Raw genomic sequence first — 11,772 nt, forward strand, 5'->3', positions numbered from 1 at the left:
AATAAATAGGACACTCCACGTACTTGTCGTCTCCGACGTGTAGCGAGGCTTCATGACGGAACCGCTCAAGTTACTTATGAACAGACTATTATGGTGTTGATTCCGAGGGCATAGAAACAAATACGCTTCACAGCGCCATTGTTTTCTCCAAAAAAGAACCAAAACAGAAGCTGCGCTGCTAGACTCGTGTTATCTTGAAACAGGAACAAACTTCAAGAGATGGGAACAAAGGCAACTATTGGACGCTCTCCGTGGCCTACGTGAGCGTGCATGACTGCCACTCAAACCTCAGGTCAGGTCACGCGTGCTTCTAAATACTTTCGTGACGTTAAAATGGGTTTTTGCATGCCCGGACGGAGAGTGGATTTGCAAATCTCGACGGTGTAAACAGTTCGTGAAACATGGGGAAAGACAGCCGTACTACTCATACCGGGAGCAATGTTGAAACCATGCAGCTATCTGAGACACCAGTGACGAGGTAACACGAAAAGTCAGGTCCTTGAGTGTTTCTTTTTCCTTTCTTTTCTTTGTTTTTTTTTTTACAACGGGAGCAGTTAACAGGAAGGTATCGGGGGTCGTATTACAAAACCCTTCGTTTCTTTCCCCTTTCTTTTTTTTCTTAATATATATATATATATGCCCCTTTCGCTTCTCCGATCTAGAGAAAGAGAATAGCATGCAAACAAGCCATATTAGTGCCAACATGACATGTTCAGGATGATTTGAGGATAGACTCACCTTCCTGGGGATGTCACCCCCTTTATACATGATGCTCTTATGATATCCCTGGGATGACAGTGTATTGTTGGGGATAGAAGACATGTCACATGTCATGGACACATGCAGTGTAGGCAATATCGCCACAATGACGTAGACTAATCAGAAACCTATCATATACTAATTAGGAAAGCATTGAAAACTTAGCAGAAAAGCATCATAAACCAATGAGAAACTCATTTCATCAAGTATGAATCACAAAAGACCGGCCAATTTTAATCATAAATTCATCAGAAATTCAGATGGCTCTGATGTCAAAAGTCAGACTTTTCAACAAAAAATCATTGAACCGGTGGAATTCAGGACGTCCTGCATTGAACTTAATGATTTCACGCATCACGACAAAAATAGTACGTACATGTAAAAATGTAAATGTAAAAAGTCTGTAAGGTTGATGATAATGTGATTTCAAAATACATTAGACCTTGCAATTCTGTTGTATTTTTGATGATTCATTAAGGCTCATCAGAAACTTAAAAAAAAGGGCATACTATGAGAGGGAGAAAATGGGGATTCGTCCACCTGTTTCTGAAAGCCACATGCCTGACATCTATATAGAGCCAAAGTTTGGATCGTTTTTGTTCTAGACCGTCCACTCTCCAGTCTTATTCTTTTTGTGCAGAAAAGCCCTATCACTGTTTTGTGCCAGTGTTCCAGTGTGCCATTTTAATCATGTCGTCAAAAGAAATTTCGAAAATATTGGAGGAATTCAAGAAAGAAATCGAACAAGACCTTAGAGAAATGAAGGAATCGGTTGCTCGTGATGTCAGGAAAGAGATGAAACAGTTGCTCGAATTTTTTAGTACAAAATACGACGAGCTAAATGTAAAAATCAACTCCCTCGAAAAGCAAGACTGAATTGAGATCAAGCTACCACCAACTTGAACGAGACCACGAAACCCTGCAAACCGTACTTGCGACAAACAAGGATCAAATAGTGCAACTGGAGCAGTACTCCAGAAACCATAATGTTGAAATCAAGGGCATTTCCAAGATAGAAAATGAGACCACAATAAACCTGGTAATGAAGATTGCTGAAGTAACTGGGGGTCGATGTCAACCGGTCAGACCTCGAAGCTTGTCATCGCGTGCCCACGTTTCGAAATGGCCCAGAAAACATTGTCGTACAGTTTCAAAGTCGAGCCAAAAGAGACTTATTTCTGTTGAAATCCAAAAGTGCTCGCATAACTTGCTCAAATATCGGCTTTCAACATGGCGACAGTGTTTACGTTAATGAACATCTGTGTCCAACGCTGAAACGTTTTCTTGGTAAAACAATCATGAAAAAAAGGAACGAAAATGGCTGTCTGCATGCAGCCACGATGGAAAAATTTTCGTTCGAAAAGGGAAGGTCCACCAACCTATTCAAACCAACCAACCAGAAGCCCCAACCTATTCAAATCAAAAATGAGGACGAACTCACCAATACTTAAGGTGTCACATCCGGATGTGTCATCATCCCCCTTACCTTTCCTGAAGATGTATACGACATCCTTTTCGTTTTCCTTTTATCTAAATACACCCTCGACAGACGTATTGGAACATATACAATGCATGTCGTACACGTTTATAGAGTCGGTGCTTCCTAACCAACTCTGTGCCCAAATGAAGATATCACGTGACATGTTGTCGTTTTTTCACTTAAATGTGAGATCAATAAGGAATAAATATGACAACCTAGATATCCTATTAAATGGAACGTGTCATGAATTTGATGTCATTATGTTGCGTGAAACACGGTGCAAACACGAAAATGGAGTATTATGTATTTCTGAATATAATACGTCCTATTTAAAAAGTGAATAAACATGGTGGTGGCATTTGTTTGCTAACAAAACTGGCTGGGGATGAAGTAGTCTCAGACTTCACTATTGTGACAGATGACTATGAAGTTCTTTCCGTTGCCATTGGTGAACTCATGTTCTCCACTCTCTATCGCCCACCCAGTGGAAGCACGTCAAACTTCATGCCCTTCATTGAGGCCTAGATGTCGTTTGCCAACAACCATAATTTCAAAACTGTGATTGGCGGTGATTTCAACATTGATATTTCCAATCGTTCCACGTGCGATTAAACTGATTAAATTAGCAACTGATTAGCAACTGATTAAATGCAAGCGGCTTCATTAATACCATCAGCGGTTCCACGAGAATTACGCCAACATCTGCCACCACAATTGACCTCATTGTTACGAACATGTATCAGCACACAATATCCTGTACAATTGCATCTGATATCAGTGACCAGCTCCCAGTTTGCTTGTGTATTCATATACAGTCCCGAAGTCAGGCTCATATCACTGTATTTCGTGATATAAATGAACACAACTTGAATAACTTTCGAGAAAAACTCGCTGGTACAAACTGGAGTACTAAAAACAGTCAGAATGATGCGGACATTGCCTATAATGTATTTTTGATGAGGTGAAGAATGATAGCTGTTTTCCACTGATGACTCTTACTCCCACTAAAAGAAGTCGAAGGCCTTGGGTAACTTGGCGTCTTTTACGGATGGTAAATAAAATTCACAAAAAGTTCTTGAGGTCAAGGGACTTGGTAAATCTACAAAATTATAAGCGTTATAGAAATCACGTTACACAAGAATTAAATGCGGCTAAGCTACACTACTATACGCGATTATTTGAAAATGCCGCGGGAAAGCGGCCCCAAGACATCTGGAGACGAGTCAATGATCTAATTGGACACGCACGTGGCCACGAAAGAACTTTTCGTCGATGGGACTGTTCTAACAGGCGATGCTCTCGAAAACAAGTTCAACCAGTATTTCATGTCGGCTGATGCTCAATCGCAATCAGCGGCTATGCCAAATATGAATGTTATAAGAAACCCACATTCTATCTATCTGGTGCCGACTGATAGATGTGAAATATTAAGTACATTTCTAGGTCTAAAAACAACAAAAGCCAGGACGTTTATGGCATGAACATAAAACCAACGAAGTTTGTTATAATGTCCTTGCCTCGTGCCTAGAGTACATTTTCAGTTTATCATTATCACAAGGAAAGTTTCCAGAGCAGATGAAACGCTCAAAAGTGTCTAATCCTTAAAGGAGGCGACATAAACGCGTTTGGTGAATTACAGACTGATATCGGTATTACCTGTGTTTTCGAAGGGCCTCGAAATGATAGTAGAAACGCGCCCCACTGAGTAGTTGTTTATCTAAACATAACATTCTTACCGATGCTCAGCACGGTTTCCGCAAAGGTAGATCTACCGAAACTGCGCTACGTGTGATGCAGGAATCTAATTCGTAATTTGGAAAATAAGCTCCTTAAACTGGCCATATATTTTAACATTTCAAATGCTTTCGACTTCTTATGTCACAATATTTTATTGTATAAGCTTGATTATTATGGGTTTCGAGGTGTTTGTCTTTCCTTTCTTAGATCTTATCTGGTAAACAGGTATCAGGTTGTACAAATTGATGGCAACTTATCTAATCCCATGGAAGTCTGCCTGGGTGTACTACAAGATAGTATATTGGGCCCTTTATTGTTCAGTATTTTTATAAATGATGTAACAAAGATTAGTCAAATACCAACATATGTCATTTATGCCGACGACACGTCCCTACTATTCGGCTCCACGGACGCGGCAAACACAGTGTTTCAAAGCGGTGGTCATTTGGAGCTATGCAAATAAACTAACAATCAATTGTAACAAAACCAGGGCAATTATATTTCGTAGCAGAAATAAAAACATCCATACAAAGTCATGCCTTACACTAAATGGTACCCCCATTGAGATTGTTCACTCATTTAAGGTTCTAGGTGTTTATTTTACCGAGACCATGACATGGGATGCCCACATTAACCACCTTGCATCACAGTTATCAAAGGTCGCTGGTGTAACGGTACGGTGTCGTGCTTTTCTTCCTAACAAAGTTGAAAAACGAATTTACTTCGGTCTATTCCATTCTCCGCTTAATTATTGCCTTTTGGTTTGGGGAACAACAACTAAATGTAATCTCGAAAAACTTTTATTGTTACAAAAAAAAAAAAAAGTCATCCGTCACATAACGAATACGCTATACTTACAGACAACCCTTGGCCTGTTTGAAGCTCTGGGTATAATTAAGGTACACAACATGTACAGTTACAGACTACTGACTGCGTACAGGTTTGGTAATGGAAATTTCTACAAACATCGAAAATGCTAGAATTGCATAATTCTTCCATTTGCCTCCGTGGAAGCGATGAATGGAATATTCCATTTTGCCGCACAAATTACGGCAAACAGGCCCTTTCTTTTACTCTCCCGGAACTCCTAAACAGGTATTCCATATGTGGGAACATTATAATCGGACATGGTAAGAAGGAGCTTCGTACATTTTTTGTTAACCAGTGATTTGTACTGGTACTATCATCTACCAGGGTATTCTAATTTGCATGTACAATCTTTGTAGCACATTTCATTAAATGACATTCCAGCTGCTGTTTTACACATTTGTTAACCTTTTTCCACTGTTTGTGTGCATTGTCTGAATTGCTGCTTCCGAACCATGGGCAGCGGAGCCTTGCCAAGTTGCCAGCTGGCAGCTTTTTGTTCCTTTGCCCAACCATGTATATGGTAAATTGAATAAATTGAAATTCAATTCGATTTTGGGGTCGGTCTACCGCCACAATTTTTTATTTGGAATTTTTTGGCGATATGTTTTAGCGACTTTTCTAGCGACACGAATATTTCTTTCGTGAAATCAGGAATAATCGTGATTTTTCCACCACATTTCGGTGGACGACAAGATGTTCCGGAGTGCATTTACTTTCTCTCATTATCCGCTCAGCCTTATTTTGTTTTATCTCTTGGCAGTCTAGCATGCTCATTCGCTGAAACATCGGGTCACCACATTGTGCATCGAAAAAAAGGGTACAGCAGCGGCAGCGACTTTTTCGACGAATTTCAGGTGGAATTTTTTGCAACTTTTAGGGGCATTTCGGGAGGCCATTAGCGACTTCTTGTGGATGAGATGCTGCAGCACCGTGACGAATAGGAGAGTCCGTGTTGTCACGGCTTGGCATGCACTTACTCCTAGGTCTATGGGACGACAAAGTAAATTCGTGCTCACTTGTATTTGGCTTCGAGGTTGCATCTGTCGCAGCGTACACTTTGCCAGTAGCAACAGCGTCCACTGCAGGTGGCGCCAGGTCGCCCAAAAGCACGCAGTAATGCACGCCGTGAACACCTGAAAATTAATCCTTTTAGTGGGTGATATCACAGCTGATGCGAGTGAAATACGGAAGGATAAGCACAAAGCGGGTCTGGAAGAGGAGCGGAAATTGGTACTCCGAGCTTCGAATGTAATAATATTCAAAGCAGCTCCAGAAAGTTCGTCATAAGTTTTGAAATCTGCAACCACACTTTCTGCACCTCATACCGTCAGCATACTTATCAGTAGGACCAGGTACAGGTAACCAACAATATTTACATTATGTAGAATTTCCCCAATAGCCGAACATTTTGCCGGGACACACCTGTTACCTGTTTCTTGGAACGGGAAAGTGTAGTAATTGAGTTATTGATGCAGACATCCTGTTCTAAGCTACGACAAAAGCAGGTGATTGGTCCAATGACGATAATAAGTCCCGTGCACGCTTCAGAGCTTTCCCTGCCGCAACCACACTGTAAATCACTTATTTCAGCTGTGTCGCCCAATTCGTCGATTTGAGACACCTTGTGCCGTATTTCAACAGTCGTCAACCAATGCCTAACCACTAATATCAACGACTACCAGTTGCGTAGCCACGGGGGGGGGGCAGAGGGGGCCCCATACCTTCCACAGTCAGACTCACACAAATCGTGTAAGTCCGAGGAGAAAAATACACACACACACACATATATATATATATATATATATATGTATAGGGGCACGGGGTGCAGCGTGATGATAGCGAAAGTTCTTGCAGCTACCGGAGTCTAAGCAGCATACGTGAATACTTTTTAAACTATGAACCTTTTTAGCTTTTTTCAAATCTCGTGAGGCAGGCCCATAGGCGGGCCGTGAGACAGCCCATATGTAATGTGGGAGTACCAAGGATCAGCGCAGGGGGCGCATCGAGCCCCCTCCCCCCTCACCGAGGTCATTGGCCATTGGAGGTCTGGCTGCGCCAGCTACTACTACAACTAATTGCTGCTGGATATCACCTTACCAGCCGTATCGCCCTTGGAATGAACAGACGCACGCAATATGCTGGCTGATATGATGCGAACTATAGGCCAGTCGCAAGCAATGCACCCAGGGTTGCTCCCTGTATCGCCATTTCGACAAGGTACTGGAGAGAGCTCTCACAAAAGATCGAAGCGAAGCTTTCGAAAAGCGACAAGCAGTCGCCGGCTTCTGGGCATCCGCCTAAGCGCAGTGGAACAAACTTTTCGAGAAATCCCTTTCCAGAATTCGCATAGACTTTTCGAGAGATAGAATTCGCATATGGTAAAGCGTCTATTTATGAATGGCGGACCTGGGACTGGATTGTGGATTGCCTTCTCAAAAAGGGCACCGTTCAGAAAGCGAGGGAATTCGTAAATCGATCAGCGAACACTGAATGGTGCTGAGGCCACTGCCAAAAGCAATGCACAGGGAACGTTAGTACATTGGCTCCAAAATGATTTCGGTATCAAGTCCTTTAATCTTCGCAGACGCTCCTTTCTAAAGATTGAACTAGGCGCTACTGAACCTAATGGCCGCTGGACGATCGAAGGCAAGCAACAGGAACAACAACAAAGCGAACCCAATAAACATCCTGATCAAGCGTTCACGGTATAAAGCAATATGGCGCTCGAGCAAGCGTCGACATGGTCACATACCTGGTTCAGGAGTCAGAGCCGTCAAGATGGTTACCACGAGTGCGAGACCCATGCTTCGAATGGTCAGGAGTGGAATGGTGGTTTGGCACGGTGCTTTAGCGCTTCGTCTTCTTCTTCGTCCCACGGAGTGCTTTCGCGTGACGATTTCTCGTCGTCATCCACACTTGATATGTCCTGCCTTGCGCGTGGAATGAGTTAAAAAAAAAACAAGTCGTCAGAATAGATTTGGCTTTGTGGCTAGGGGCCACTGCCGTACTGGCTGAAGAAGAGGAAGATTAGTGCATTAAAGATCTTGCGCATGCTCTCCTCCCTTGCCGGGCTCCAGCGGCGAAGAAACCAGCCTTCATCGTTGAGTGCTTCAGACAACAGCTAGACAGAGATGGCACGGGTTGGAAGGTACCTGTGCGGTCTCCGTTTTTCCCTGTGTTTCCCAGGGACGCTCCAGACAGACATGTTTCCACTCAAGTTTTACCGTTTTCATCGGGAAGTTGCACAAGCAAGTCCTACTTTCGCCCATGGCAGGCGAAGCTTTAGAATTGAGGCAACTGTTTCACAGATGTCGACACAGACATAAAGGGTGTTCTTCTTTTATTCGTTACGTATTCTTTATAATAAAAAAAAAATCTGCGCTGAAGACTGGCTGTGTCAGGCGGGTTATTCGGCCAGGCTGACATCCTGTATGGCAGCTTATAAAACTGCTGGACGACTAATTAGCTATAATTCATTAATTAACTTAACTAATTTTACCTAACTTAATTAATTAGACGTTTCGTTTTCTGGGAAATGTGGATGCGACACGACCATCGCCTTATCTGGTCGGGAAAGCGCTCTATCTGCTGGCTAATAGATTAGCACCTAATATTCTTCAGAGAAACGAAACCAAAAAGTTGCGCATAGCTCGACAAACAACTTTATTCGTAAGATGATGAATGGGGAGTTTCATCGCCAGGGGGCGATACTCTACCCCATTGCCGATGGTGATGTGGGGAATGAAATAATGAGCCCCCTCACCAAAAATTAGTGCAGATTTAGCGGTAAATGCGAGAGAAATGCGTCAGCGTTAAGCGCCTTTTTCGGTCCATTCTTGACTTCCGGGTGTCCACTTCCGCTCTAAACCCAACTTCCCGCCGTGCACTTCCGGTCGAAACCCGACTTCCGGTTGTCCACTTGCCGTCTATGCTTTACTTCCGGTATCCACTTCCGACCCGACTCGACTTCCGGTTCTCCACCTCCTGTCTAACCCGACTTTCGATTGTCCACCACTGATCTATACATGACTTTCGGTTCGACACTTATGTACGAGGGTGGTTCCATAAGTTTCCGGCCCGACCAACTTTTAATAGTCATAGAGACGAAACAAGTGTATCACTTTTCGACATAGTCACCCTTAACTTCGATGCACTTTTGACACCTTTCAACCAGCATTCTTATACCCTTGAAAAAATAGTCCGAAGCTTTGTCCGCAAAATGCTGGAAAACTGCCTCTTGCACCTCACTATCGTTTTGAAATCTCAGTCCTCTGAGATCCCTCTTCAAGTTTGAGAACAGGAAGTAGTCACTCGGTGCCAAGTCTGGACTGTAGGGTGGGTGGTGGATTTCTTCGAAGCCGCACTCCTTCAGTGCAGCCTTGGCAACAGAAGCCGTGTGGACAGGGGATTGTCCTGGAGCAACCGGACACCTCGACTCAACCTGCCGCGCCTCTTTTTCTTGATGGCGTCTCGCAGTCGGTGCAGGAGTGAAGCATAATAAGTCGCATTCACTGTGGTGTTCCTCTCTTTGAAGTCGATGAGGAGGATCCCGTGACAATTCCAAAATATTGTTGCCATGATCTTCTTTGTGGATTGTGTGACCTCGGCTTTTCTTGGGGGTGCTTCTTCTGGTTTGCGCCATTCCATCGACTCCTTTTTCGAAAAGGGATCATAGTAGAGCACCATAGTCTCATCCCCTGTGACAATTGACTTTAATATTTATTCTTCGTTCTCTTGACAGAGCTCCAAAAACTCTTTGGCACAGACGACGCGCTGTTCCTTTTGAACTGACGAGAGAAGTCGTGGCACCCATCTCGCACTGACCTTTTTCATGTGAAGGCCCTCGTCGATGATGCGAAAAACGGTTGTTTTGGAAAGCCCCAGCCTTTCTGAGATTTCCTTCACCTTCAGACGCCTGTCGCTCAGCACTTCCTCCTCGACAAGAGAAAAATTTTCTTGTGTCACCACTTCCACTGGACGACCATCGCGTGGATCATCTTCAATGGACTCTCGCCCCAGTCGAAACTGCTTAGCCCAGTCTTTTACCGTTGTGTACGACGGAGAGGCTTCCCTGTACACGTTGTCCAGTGGCGCTTTAATTTCTTTGGGCGAAAGTCCCTCTTTTGTCAAGAATTTTATCACAGCGCGGTACTCGATTTTTTCCATTTTAACTGAAGAGTGCACCCTGGCTGTTTGAAATGCCGCTCTCCAACCGACAAAAGCATGTCCAGAGAGGGTTGAGGGGGTGCTCCGGTCCTCCAACAGATGGCACCACGCGTCCTTAATCGCATTTTCAAATTCGCGCGCATTTTCTACCTCGGGCCGGAAACATATGGAACCACCCTCGTAAGGTCATTCCATTTGCCTAAATTACTTTCAGTTACGCCATAATTACCCTCTAATTACGGAAAGTAACCGCAGATTACGTGAGATAATCTTGAATTTCATTTAATTCCTTTTGATTACGTTTACTCGGTTTAATTACTCTGAATAACCCTTTAATTGACGCTAATTACCTTTAATTACCTCCGGTAACCTGCGGTTACCTTCGCTAATCTTTAATTTCATTCAATCTTTCTCTTCATTACAATATATCTTACATTCGCTACCTTTAAAGTAAACTTTCTTGCTTTAATTGCCTTCAATTACTCTTACACCTTACTCTTAATTACCTTCGACTACTTCAATGTCAGATCATTTACCCTCTTATATACCCTTTACGTGTCCACTTATACCCCTGCTTCGGTGAAGCTTCACCATCTATCGCACATACAGCTTTTATTTTTTTAAATTCCGCCCCGCGAAGCAACTGTGGCTATGAGCGGCATACAGATGTGACAGATGGAGAGAGGACAGCAGGAAGGAGTGGGGGACAGGGGGGTTAGTGTGTGTCCTGGGTCGACTTCAGGGCGAACTGTGCCAACATTCGTCTGGAAAGTCTCCGGACAACCCAGGGAAAACCTCAGACAGCACAGCCGGTGACAGGATTCGAACCCGTGTCACCTCCCAGTCTCGGCGTGGAAAGGGATCATCTTAACTACTATCCCACGAGAGCTGGTTCACACATTTTGACACTCCAAATGCTGAAACATTAAAGGGGCACTAAAATGCATAAACAACTTGCTCTCGAATGAAAGCCCGTGTTTCAATTAGTACGATTCAAACAAAATTAGTTCACACAGCGCTACCGTTTAGAAGAAAAACGCAACGAAAACAGAGCCGTCTGTGGCGGCAACGGGTGGGATCCGCAGGAGACAAAGATTGGCGGCATACAACGAGACGCAAGAAGATCGTGCTAGCGTAGCTATCGTGCGTGTGTGGATTTGGAACGTGTCCGATCGTACTGTTCCGTATATGCACCGCATGATGCACATTGCTGCGTTTTTGAATACAGATTCACTGAACTGTAGCCCATAACTCTTCATGTCCTTAGGACACCGACGTCAGTCCGCTTTGCAACGCGCACTATGTTCTTAACCGGAACTGCTCCATGGCGTGGCACGCGCAGCGTGGACTAACAACACCGATGCAAGAGAAGAAACGTGGTTCACTCCTTAGCGCCGAAGCAAGAAAGAGTCCGGTATAATTTCGATTGTAGCTTCGAAACGGAATCGAAGTTTTGAATAAGGTTAACAAGTACGAAATTAGCATAGCGTAATTTTAAGTGAACTTGGTTTTGCTTTTTAGTGCCCCTAAAGGTTGGAAGTCCTATGGTGCCCAAAAGGGTCAAAAGAGCGCTGCGTGCACAGCGTCGGTGGGCTGTATTCGGCCAGGCACCAAGAAATTTTGGGAGAGAGAGAGAGAGAGAAAGAGGGGTCGAGATTCCAGCCGGTTAAGAAACCCGGAAAGTGCGGTTCGGGAAGCTTGGTAGTGTGGGCAATAAAGAAGAATGTGCTTAGATCATCTAGAGCACCGCAGCGACAGCA

At 43.9% G+C, this 11,772-nt stretch overlaps 1 protein-coding gene across 1 annotated transcript in view; it reads right to left on the reverse strand.

The window, feature by feature from the left end:
- The window catches only part of LOC135376166 (uncharacterized), an 86,420-nt gene extending 78,611 nt beyond the window's left edge, over nucleotides 1-7,809 (reverse strand). Inside the window, exons 1-2 of the mRNA XM_064608761.1 lie at nucleotides 7,599-7,809; nucleotides 5,863-5,979 (exon numbers count right to left, since the gene is read on the reverse strand). The gene's annotated coding sequence lies outside the window, so the exon portion shown is untranslated. The remainder of the gene's footprint in view (nucleotides 1-5,862; nucleotides 5,980-7,598) is intronic.
- Between the last annotated feature and the right edge of the window lie 3,963 nt (nucleotides 7,810-11,772).

Source organism: Ornithodoros turicata, unplaced genomic scaffold (assembly GCF_037126465.1).
Source record: "Ornithodoros turicata isolate Travis unplaced genomic scaffold, ASM3712646v1 ctg00001048.1, whole genome shotgun sequence".
NCBI lineage: Eukaryota > Metazoa > Arthropoda > Arachnida > Ixodida > Argasidae > Ornithodoros > Ornithodoros turicata.